The sequence below is a fragment of the Oncorhynchus masou genome, chromosome 29 (assembly GCF_036934945.1).
Source record: "Oncorhynchus masou masou isolate Uvic2021 chromosome 29, UVic_Omas_1.1, whole genome shotgun sequence".
NCBI classification, from domain to species: domain Eukaryota; kingdom Metazoa; phylum Chordata; class Actinopteri; order Salmoniformes; family Salmonidae; genus Oncorhynchus; species Oncorhynchus masou.
Genome location: NC_088240.1, coordinates 96,333,854 through 96,346,534, shown reverse-complemented (window position 1 = coordinate 96,346,534; position 12,681 = coordinate 96,333,854). Strand labels below are relative to the sequence as shown.

Sequence of the window (12,681 nt, the reverse complement as noted above, 5' to 3'; positions counted from 1 at the left end):
GCCATTCTCCTCCTCTATCGGAGGCCGCGATGAGGAAGCCATTCTCCTCCTCTATCGGAGGCCGCGATGAGGAAGCCATTCTCCTCCTCTATCGGAGGCCGCGATGAGGAAGCCATTCTCCTCCTCTATCGGAGGCCGCGATGAGGAGGCCATTCTCCTCCTCTATCTGAGGCCGCGATGAGGAAGCCACTCTCCTCCTCTATCGGAGGCCGCGATGAGGAGGCCATTCTCCTCCTCTATCGGAGGCCATTCTCCTCCTCTATCGGAGGCCATTCTCTCCTCCTCTATCGGAGGCCATTCTCCTCCTCTATCGGAGGCCATTCTCCTCCTCTATCGGAGGCCATTCTCCTCCTCTATCGGAGACCGCGATGAGGAGGCCATTCTCCTCCTCTATCGGAGGCCGCGATGAGGAAGCCATTCTCCTCCTCTATCGGAGGCCGCGATGAGGAGGCCATTCTCCTCCTCTATCGGAGGCCGCGATGAGGAGGCCATTCTCCTCCTCTATCGGAGGCCGCGATGAGGAGGCCATTCTCCTCCTCTATCGGAGGCCGCGATGAGGAGGCCATTCTCCTCCTCTATCGGAGGCCGTGATGAGGAAGCCAATCACCTCCTCTATCGGAGGCCACAAGGAATTCATAGGTCCACCCCTCTCTCCTCTATTACATCAACCTCCCTGTTGTCATCTGGTCTTAGTGAAGTCCGTAATGTGCTGAATGTTAAAATAGACTATTCTCTGATTGAAAGCAGACAAAAAGACACACCACAGCATGTCAAAGGGTTCATTCCCTGCAGTTCAGACATAAACACAGCTAAGCACAGGCTACATCTTTTAGCGTTCAGCCATTTTCCAAGATACTAGTGCACCATAATAAACAGTGCATTAAATCTAGTTCTCGATTAACCTATTTGTATTGTGGTATATGTTCTATGTAATGAAGTCTTCCTAACACACGTGTGTGTGTGTGTGTGTGTGTGTGTGTGTGTGTGTGTGTGTGTGTGTGTGTGTGTGTGTGTGTGTGTGTCAGCACCTCAGTCAGGATTATACACAAAGACATTGGCCATGGAGCCAACTGTCAACCCACTGTCACAACCCCAACACACCCCACACACACACACACACCCCACACACACAGCAGCCAAATATTTACATGTGATTTCAAAGCCATTCCAAATGGGATTATGTTGGCTGTTTGCTGAAGAGATGACAGTATATATTTATTATGAGGGCGGATGGAGAAGTGGTCCCCCTGTCAGGTTGCTCCCTTGGCCTCGATCATTTCAGTTGAACCATCAGAGTAATGTGCTCAAACGGACACCGGTTACTGGAGTTGAGTATTTATGGACCTCGGCCAAGATGAAAGAGGTTAACATCAGACAACCTGTCTGCCAGTCCACTGTTTACCATTTCTGTTATAGATCCCCAGCAGACTGGTTCGGGTCCCCCTCCCCAGCAGACTGGTCCCCCCGTCCCCCCCCCCGTCCCCCCCCCTCCCCAGCAGGCTGGTTCCGGTCCCCCTCCCCAGCAGGCTGGTCCCCCCCCCTCCCCAGCAGACTGGTTCGGGTCCCCCCTCCCCAGCAGACTGGTTCGGGTCCCCCCCTCCCCAGCAGACTGGTTCCGGTCCCACACCCCAGCAGGCTGGTTCCGGTCCCCCTCCCCCCCCGTGCCTGTCGACAGGTCTCTCTCATTCTCTCCAGGGTCTATGTGACATTTTTCATCACAGTGAACCTCTATTTGACAGTTAATGCGAGCTGTGTGAAGTGACATGGTCAGGGGACCTGAAGTTGACTCTCATTGGTCAAACACACTGGGCATGGGGCTGATTTATTCAAATAGGAGTGTGGGGGGGGGTACCCACCTCCCCATCCTCCCTCGCCCTACGGTATCCGTGGCAACAAGGGGACAGGAGGGTGATCTGAATGACTTGGGTGAGATAGATGTGTTTCCGTGGTGAAGTGAAATTTATAGTTTAGCCTTCAGGTGATAATCTAGCCGGCAGGTGATCAACGGGCTCATCTTTCATGTTGGGACGGAACCAACACGCCTGCCTGCACAGCTTGTCCCATATCTGCTCATGTATTAAACACTAGCCCTGCTCGCGTGCTCACACACACACACACACACACCGTCCTGTTCACAAGACACGAGGGGATTTGCCACAACAACGGCGCTCCTTTCCCTCCTGAAGACAACAGGGAAATTAGCAGGTTGGCTGAAACGGAAAACTGTCCAATTTAAAATGGTAGATTTTTTCTCCAACCACCCAGGGTTCACTTTGAGCGGTAACACTACGACACACAGACAGTAACACTACTACACACAGTAACACTACGACACACAGAGAGACAGTAACACTACGACACACAGACAGACAGTAACACTACGACACACAGACACACAGTAACACTACGACACACAGACAGTAACACTACGACAGACACAGACAGACAGTAACACTACGACACACACAGACAGACAGTAACACTACGACACACAGACAGACAGTAACACTACGACACACAGACAGACAGTAACACTACGACACACAGACAGACAGTAACACTACGACACACAGTAACACTATTACACACAGAGACACTACGACACACAGAGAGACAGTAACACTACGACACACAGTAACACTATTACACAGACAGTAACACTACGACACAGACAGTAACACTACGACACACAGTAACACTATTACACAGACAGTAACACTACGACACAGACAGTAACACTACGACACAGACAGTAACACTACGACACACACAGACAGTAACACTACGACACACACAGACAGTAACACTACGACACACACAGACAGTAACACTACGACACACACAGACAGTAGCACTACGACACACAGAGACAGTAACACAACGACACACACAGACAGACAGTAACACTACGACACACAGAGACAGTAACACTACGACACACAGACAGACAGTAACACTACGACACACAGACAGACAGTAACACTACGACACACAGACAGACAGTAACACTACGACACACACAGACAGACAGTAACACTACGACAGACACAGACAGACAGTAACACTACGACACACAGACAGACAGTAACACTACGACACACAGACAGACAGTAACACTACGACACACAGACAGACAGTAACACTACGACACACAGACAGACAGTAACACTACGACACACAGACAGACAGTAACACTACGACACACACAGACAATAACACTACGACACACAGACAGACAGTAACACTACGACACACAGACAGACAGTAACACTACGACACACAGACAGACAGACAGTAACACTACGACACACAGACAGACAGACAGTAACACTACGACACACAGACAGACAGACAGTAACACTACGACACACAGACAGACAGACAGTAACACTACGACACACAGACACACAGACAGTAACACTACGACACACAGACAGACAGTAACACTACGACACACACAGACAGTAACACTACGACACACACAGACAGACAGTAACACTACGACACACACAGACAATAACACTACGACACACACAGACAGTAACACTACGACACACAGACAGACAGTAACACTACGACACACAGACAGTAACACTACGACACACAGACAGTAACACTACGACACACAGACAGACAGACAGTAACACTACGACACACAGACAGACAGACAGTAACACTACGACACACAGACAGTAACACTACGACACACAGACAGACAGTAACACTACGACACACACAGACAGTAACACTACGACACACAGACACACAGTAACACTACGACACACAGAGACAGTAACACTACGACACACAGACAGACAGACAGTAACACTACGACACACAGACAGACAGACTAACACTACGACACACAGACAGACAGACAGTAAAACTACGACACACAGACAGACAGACAGTAACACTACGACACACAGACAGTAACACTACGACACACAGACAGACAGACTAACACTACGACACACAGACAGACAGACAGTAACACTACGACACACAGACAGACAGACAGTAACACTACGACACACAGACAGACAGACTAACACTACGACACACAGACAGACAGACAGTAACACTACGACACACAGAGACAGTAACACTACGACACACAGACAGACAGTAACACTACGACACACAGACAGACAGAAACACTACGACACACAGACAGACAGAAACACTACGACACACAGACAGACAGTAACACTACGACACACAGACAGACAGTAACACTACGACACACAGACAGACAGACAGTAACACTACGACACACAGACAGACAGACAGTAACACTACGACACACAGACAGACAGACAGTAACACTACGACACACAGACAGACAGACAGTAACACTACGACACACAGACACACAGACAGTAACACTACGACACACAGACAGACAGTAACACTACGACACACACAGACAGTAACACTACGACACACACAGACAGACAGTAACACTACGACACACACAGACAATAACACTACGACACACACAGACAGTAACACTACGACACACAGACAGACAGTAACACTACGACACACAGACAGTAACACTACGACACACAGACAGTAACACTACGACACACAGACAGACAGACAGTAACACTACGACACACAGACAGACAGACAGTAACACTACGACACACAGACAGACAGACAGTAACACTACGACACACAGACAGTAACACTACGACACACAGACAGACAGTAACACTACGACACACACAGACAGTAACACTACGACACACACAGACAGTAACACTACGACACACAGACACACAGTAACACTACGACACACAGAGACAGTAACACTACGACACACAGACAGACAGACAGTAACACTACGACACACAGACAGACAGACTAACACTACGACACACAGACAGACAGACAGTAAAACTACGACACACAGACAGACAGACAGTAACACTACGACACACAGACAGACAGACAGTAACACTACGACACACAGACAGACAGACTAACACTACGACACACAGACAGACAGACAGTAACACTACGACACACAGACAGACAGACAGTAACACTACGACACACAGACAGACAGACAGTAACACTACGACACACAGAGACAGTAACACTACGACACACAGACAGACAGTAACACTACGACACACAGACAGACAGAAACACTACGACACACAGACAGACAGAAACACTACGACACACAGACAGTAACACTACGACACACAGACAGACACACAGTAACACTACGACCCACAGACAGACACACAGTAACACTACGACACACAGAGACAGTAACACTACGACACACAGAGACAGACAGTAACACTACTACACAGACAGTAACACTACGACACACAGACAGACAGTAACACTACGACACACACAGACAGACAGTAACACTACGACACACAGACAGACACACAGTAACACTACGACACACAGACAGACACACAGTAACACTACGACACACAGACAGACAGTAACACTACGACACACAGACAGTAACACTACGACACACAGACAGACACACAGTAACACTACGACCCACAGACAGACACACAGTAACACTACGACACACAGAGACAGTAACACTACGACACACAGAGACAGACAGTAACACTACGACACACAGACAGTAACACTACGACACACAGACAGACAGTAACACTACGACACACAGACAGACAGTATCACTACGACACACAGACAGTAACACTACGACACACAGACAGTAACACTACGACACACAGACAGACAGTATCACTACGACACACAGTAACACTACGACACACAGACAGTAACACTACGACACACAGACAGACAGTAGGTAGGTCTCAGTATCTATTGGGCCAGCCAGGAGGTAGGTACCAGTATCTATTGGGCCAGCCAGGAGGTAGGTACCAGTATATATTGGGCCAGCCAGGAGGTTGGTATCAGTATATATTGGGCCAGCCAGGAGGTAGGTACCAGTATCTATTGGGCCAGCCAGGAGTCTCAGTATATATTGGGCCAGCCAGGAGGTAGGTCTCAGTATATATTGGGCCAGCCAGGAGGTAAGTATCAGTATATATTGGGCCAGCCAGGAGTCTCAGTATATATTGGGCCAGCCAGGAGGTAGGTCTCAGTATATATTGGACCAGCCAGGAGGTAGGTCTCAGTATATATTGGGCCAGCCAGGAGGTAGGTCTCAGTATATATTGGGCCAGCCAGGAGGTAAGTCTCAGTATATATTGGGCCAGCCAGGAGGTAGGTCTCAGTATATATTGGGCCAGCCAGGAGGTAAGACTCAGTATATATTGGATCAGCCAGGAGGTAGGTCTCAGTATCTATTGGGCCAGCCAGGAGGTAGGTCTCAGTATCTATTGGGCCAGCCAGGAGGTAGGTCTCAGTATCTATTGGGCCAGCCAGGAGGTAGGTCTCAGTATATATTGGGCCAGCCAGGAGGTAGGTCTCAGTATATATTGGGCCAGCCAGGAGGTAAGACTCAGTATATATTGGGCCAGCCAGGAGGTAAGACTCAGTATCTATTGGGCCAGCCAGGAGGTAGGTCTCAGTATCTATTGGGCCAGCCAGGAGGTAGGTCTCAGTATATATTGGGCCAGCCAGGAGGTAGGTCTCAGTATATATTGGGCCAGCCAGGAGGTAGGTCTCAGTATCTATTGGGCCAGCCAGGTGGTAGGTCTCAGTATCTATTGGGCCAGCCAGGAGGTAGGTCTCAGTATCTATTGGGCCAGCCAGGAGGTAGGTCTCAGTATATATTGGGCCAGCCAGGAGGTAGGTCTCAGTATCTATTGGGCCAGCCAGGAGGTTAGTATCAGTATCTATTGGAGCCAAACTTTGCCCTTGGATTTCACACAACAGACACCTCTGCACAGCCAAAGCAGCCAGTCTGTGCCTCCGAATGATAAAGGTAAATATTTGCATCTCGTTTCCATTCTAAACTCTCTACTGGGCAGAGAGTACACACACACACACACACACACACACACACACACAGTTTATTTTCTGGGCTGTTGATAGAAGTCGTTTGGTGTTTCATCAGCCGCCCGCCTGGTTGTGGTTTGAGAATAAACACAACTAGGGTATGTCCTGAATTGCACCCTATCCCCTATGTAGTGCACTACTTTTGACCAGGGCCCATAAGACTCCCATAGGGCTCTGGTCAAAAGTAGTGCACTACATAGGGGATAGGGTTCTATTTGGAATGTAGACACATTACCTCCCGTGGCGAGCACAGAGCTTCCTCTAGGCATGCGGGGTTTAAGAGTTAAATTGGCACACCCAGAGGAAGGGGGGGAAACCTTCCACAGGTCAAGGTTCGCCCAAACCCAGGTAAAGTTACAACTCTAAGCAGGCTGCCGTCAGTCAGCTGCCACCTGGCAGAGAGGGAACCTAACCTGGGAGGGACAAGGACAACTCACCTGGCCCCAGAGACCTGAACAGACTGGCTGCCTGTCGGCTGCCACCTGGGAGAGAGACACACCCACCCAGTCCACCCACCTGGCCCCAGAGACCTGAACAGACTGGCTGCCTGTCGGCTGCCACCTGGGAGAGAGACACCCACCCAGTCCACCCACCTGGCCCCAGAGACCTGAACAGACTGGCTGCCACCTGGGAGAGAGACACCCACCCAGTCCACCCACCTGGCCCCAGAGACCTGAACAGACTGGCTGCCACCTGGGAGAGAGACACCCACCCAGTCCACCCACCTGGCCCCAGAGACCTGAACAGACTGGCTGCCACTTGGGAGAGAGACACCCACCCAGTCCACCCACCTGGCCCCAGAGACCTGAACAGACTGGCTGCCACCTGGGAGAGAGACACCCACCCAGTCCACCCACCTGGCCCCAGAGACCTGAACAGACTGGCTGCCACCTGGGAGAGAGACACCCACCCAGTCCACCCACCTGGCCCCAGAGACCTGAACAGACTGGCTGCCACCTGGGAGAGAGACACCCACCCAGTCCACCCACCTGGCCCCAGAGACCTGAACAGACTGGCTGCCACCTGGGAGAGAGACACCCACCCAATCACCCACCTGACTCGGGACAATAGGCCGGAAGGCTGGGGTGGACTTTCATTTGATGTGACCCACAGCCAACCAGGGGAGACCCACAGCCAACCAGGGGAGAAGACGACCCCGCCAACCAGGGGAGAAGACGACCCCGTCAACCAGGGGAGAACCGTCCCGAAACCTCCTTCCCTCCCGTCCCGAAACCTCCTTCCCTCCCGTCCCGACACCCCCTCCCGTCCCGACACCCCCTCCCGTCCCGACACCCTCTCCCGTCCCGACACCCTCTCCCGTCCCGACACCCCCTCCCCTCCCGACCCCTTCCACAGAAAGAGTAATATCCGCTGGTAATACCTCTGAGGGACGGCGTATTAATGTGCCCACCAAGCCATAAACAACACCACCCACACACACACACACAGTAAACCGCTTTACACTGGGAACAGATTGCAGACCTCCTGCTCTGTTTGTGGCCAGTAGTAATATCCCCTGAATAGTTCTGGTTTCTGCAGTTCAGTGTCCTAATTGATTAATGATCAGAGTGTTGGCGAGGGCTGCCTGCTTTCTCAGGAATTAAAAACACATTTAGGTCATCGAACCCACACAATCCCAGGCAAGCAGATTCAGTTCCCGCCACAGTAACCCCATGCAAATCACATGCAAATGTAGAACTGCTCAGAACCGTGAAACTACTAACTCGTTAAGAATCCCCAGCCATAAAACCCAGAATGCATCCTGGAGGCATTACAAACCGTCTTCAATACAGCATTTCTGCCTGTTGAAAAGAAGCCCGGGAGCCCAAACACACAGCTGACTTAATGTTTAAACCAAACCACAGTACAAAAACACAGAGAAAGTAGTGATTAGTGAACTTTAGTCGACTGGGGACGTTGTCGTTAACGAGAGGCGATACACACAACATTTGAGGGACGGAGAGACTATGAGAGAAAGGGATTTCAAAAGAAGGTAAACAGGAGTGACTGCTGGCCACTGATTAGGGGACCTGGGTAACGGCGGCGTGTCGGCCTCGCCAGGAAGGCAACCGTGTGTGTGTTCACCCCATCAGTGTGCTGTGGACTAAACACAGACAGGCCATCAGCAAGCCTTGCATCACCAGCTCACGCCCTCCCCACCCCCCAATCATCTCTCAGTGTTCTGAAACCTGAAGGAAGGGGGAGGGGCAGACAGACAAGCAGACACCATAGAGTCAGGGTAGTGTGGGCAGTCTGGTCATCCACACACACACACAGACAGACAGGAAGACACCATAGAGTCAGAGTAGTGTGGGCAGTCTGGTCATCCACACACACACACCGAGACAGAGACAGAGAGAGACAGACAGCAGAGTCAGGGTAGTGTGGGCAGACAGGTCATCCGGGCAGACAGGTCATCCAGGCAGACAGACCGATGAGAAAGACTGGAAGAGACCTCAACACTTCAGACAATGTGTCTCTCATCATAGACTGGGCCAAACCTTTTCTCAGAGACTCAGTTCACAAGACACTGTCTATATGACACAGAAGCAAAATGAGGCCTTTTGGAAAAATAAGACCGGCTAAGTGCCATGTCATTGTCAAGCACTTGGGGACTGAGAATGTGTAGAGGACCGGGCAGCTGTGAGAAAAACCCATGGAGTTGTTTGTGTTGGGAAGTTAGAACAGAGCACTGCTCAAGTGGAGGTAGAAAATGTGTTTCTATTCCTGGTGTTCCATCCTGCCGGCTTCTAGAACACCCTGTCCCCATCCTGCAGGCTTCTAGAACACCCTGTCCCCATCCTGCCGGCTTCTAGAACACCCTGTCCCCATCCTGCCGGCTTCTAGAACACCCTGTCCCCATCCTGCCGGCTTCTAGAACACCCTGTCCCCATCCTGCCGGCTTCTAGAACACCCTGTCCCCATCCTGCCGGCTTCTAGAACACCCTGTTCCCATCCTGCCGGCTTCTAGAACACCCTGTTCCCATCCTGCCGGCTTCTAGAACACCCTGTTCCCATCCTGCCGGCTTCTAGAACACCCTGTTCCCATCCTGCCGGCTTCTAGAACACCCTGTTCCCATCCTGCAGGCTTCTAGAACACCCTGTTCCCATCCTGCAGGCTTCTAGAACACCCTGTTCCCATCCTGCAGGCTTATAGAACACCCTGTTCCCATCCTGCAGGCTTATAGAACACCCTGTTCCCATCCTGCAGGCTTCTAGAACACCCTGTTCCCATCCTGCAGGCTTCTAGAACACCCTGTTCCCATCCTGCAGGCTTCTAGAACACCCTGTTCCCATCCTGCAGGCTTCTAGAACACCCTGTTCCCATCCTGCAGGCTTCTAGAACACCCTGTTCCCATCCTGCAGGCTTCTAGAACACCCTGTTCCCATCCTGCAGGCTTCTAGAACACCCTGTTCCCATCCTGCAGGCTTCTAGAACACCCTGTTCCCATCCTGCAGGCTTCTAGAACACCCTGTTCCCATCCTGCAGGCTTCTAGAACACCCTGTTCCCTCAGAACCCATAGGACGGTGGCAGCCTGGATCCCATCGTCAGCACTGTGACTGGACACAGAAATAGCTCACTCACACACACACACACACACACACACACGAGACTCCCCCTCTCCGCCAGAAGCATTTAGTGTAAACATTAGCAGTAACCAAGGGGTTTTCGCTGTAATGTCTTGTGAAAAAGCAGAAGGAGGGTAATACACAGTTCTGACAGAAGCAGCAGTGAGAGAGAACTAAAGAGCCATTCAATATGCATGGAGTTGAACGTTGTACCCGTTTATAACATGATATGATGGAGGTCACGGCTGACTTCCCCCTCTGGGTTAGTTCCCCCACAGGAGCAATATGTTCCCTCGTCTTCGCCTCGGTTCTCGAGGCTGTTCCAGACCAAAATCAAGATTCTGCTCACACTGACGATTCACAGCCCAATAAAACAGATATTAAAATGCCGGCGACAGAACGGAACAGTCTGAATAATTAAAAAATAAAAAGTGTTTTATGAGTAGGGGGTGAGAGTAAGGGTTTCTTGGTCTTTAAAAAATAACTGTTCTGTAACAGTTGGCATGTTGTTCCCAGAATCTGCTCTGACCTATTAGTCAAAAATAAACTGTTCTGTAACAGTTGGCATGTTGTTCCCAGAATCTGCTCTGAACTATTAGTCAAAAATAAACTGTTCTGTAACAGTTGGCATGTTGTTCCCAGAATCTGCTCTGAACTGTTAGTCAAAAACAAACTGTTCTGTAACAGTTGGCATGTTGTTCCCAGAATCTGCTCTGAACTGTTAGTCAAAAACAAACTGTTCTGTAACAGTTGGCATGTTGTTCCCAGAATCTGCTCTGAACTATTAGTCAAAAACAAACTGTCCTGTAACAGTTGGCAAGTTGTTCCCAGAATCGGCTCTGAACTATTAGTCAAGAACAAACTGTTCTGTAACAGTTGGCATGTTGTTCCCAGAATCTGCTCTGAACTATTAGTCAAGAACAAACTGTTCTGTAACAGTTGGCATGTTGTTCCCAGAATCTGCTCTGAACTATTAGTCAAAAACAAACTGTTCTGTAACAGTTGGCATGTTGTTCCCAGAATCTGCTCTGGCCTGTTAGTCAAAAACAAACTGTCCTGTAACAGTTGGCATGTTGTTCCCAGAATCTGCTCTGACCTATTAGTCAAAAACAAACTGTTCTGTAACAGTTGGCATGTTGTTCCCAGAATCTGCTCTGAACTATTAGTCAAAAACAAACTGTCCTGTAACAGTTGGCATGTTGTTCCCAGAATCTGCTCTGACCTATTAGTCAAAAACAAACTGTCCTGTAACAGTTGGCATGTTGTTCCCAGAATCTGCTCTGAACTATTAGTCAAAAACAAACTGTTCTGTAACAGTTGGCATGTTGTTCCCAGAATCTGCTCTGACCTGTTAGTCAAAAACAAACTGTTCTGTAACAGTTGGCATGTTGTTCCCAGAATCTGCTCTGAACTATTAGTCAAAAACAAACTGTTCTGTAACAGTTGGCATGTTGTTCCCAGAATCTGCTCTGAACTATTAGTCAAAAACAAACTGTTCTGTAACAGTTGGCATGTTGTTCCCAGAATCTGCTCTGGCCTGTTAGTCAAAAACAAACTGTTCTGTAACAGTTGGCATGTTGTTCCCAGAATCTGCTCTGACCTGTTAGTCAAAAATAAACTGTCCTGTAACAGTTGGCATGTTGTTCCCAGAATCTGCTCTGAACTGTTAGTCAAAGATAAACTGTCCTGTAACAGTTGGCATGTTGTTCCCAGAATCTGCTCTGAACTGTTAGTCAAAGATAAACTGTTCTGTAACAGTTGGCATGTTGTTCCCAGAATCTGCTCTGAACTATTAGTCAAAAACAAACTGTGGATAAACTACTGGGTTTAACCTCTAAACGTCTGAGTATTTCTCATGAACATTGTCCACAACATGTCCAACCACGACACACGTCTCGATTCCCCTCTAATAACAGAACACGCCGTCTTGTCAGCGAGCACACCCGTCTCACTGCTGGATGAGGAGGAAATTGCGAAAAAGGGCGAAGATATTTTGAAACGAGGACAAAAACATAAAAGATGAAAATCAAAACAAGACAAAAAAAGTTTCCCTTCGGGTTACAAAACAGACAGACTGGCTCCTAGTATCCTACCTCTACCTAGAACACACCACACAGACTCATACACAC

At 49.5% G+C, this 12,681-nt stretch overlaps 1 protein-coding gene across 1 annotated transcript in view; it reads right to left on the bottom strand.

The window, feature by feature from the left end:
* Positions 1-12,681, bottom strand: part of cdkal1 (CDK5 regulatory subunit associated protein 1-like 1) — a 649,344-nt gene that overhangs the window by 563,121 nt on the left and 73,542 nt on the right. The gene's annotated exons all lie outside the window — the stretch shown is intronic.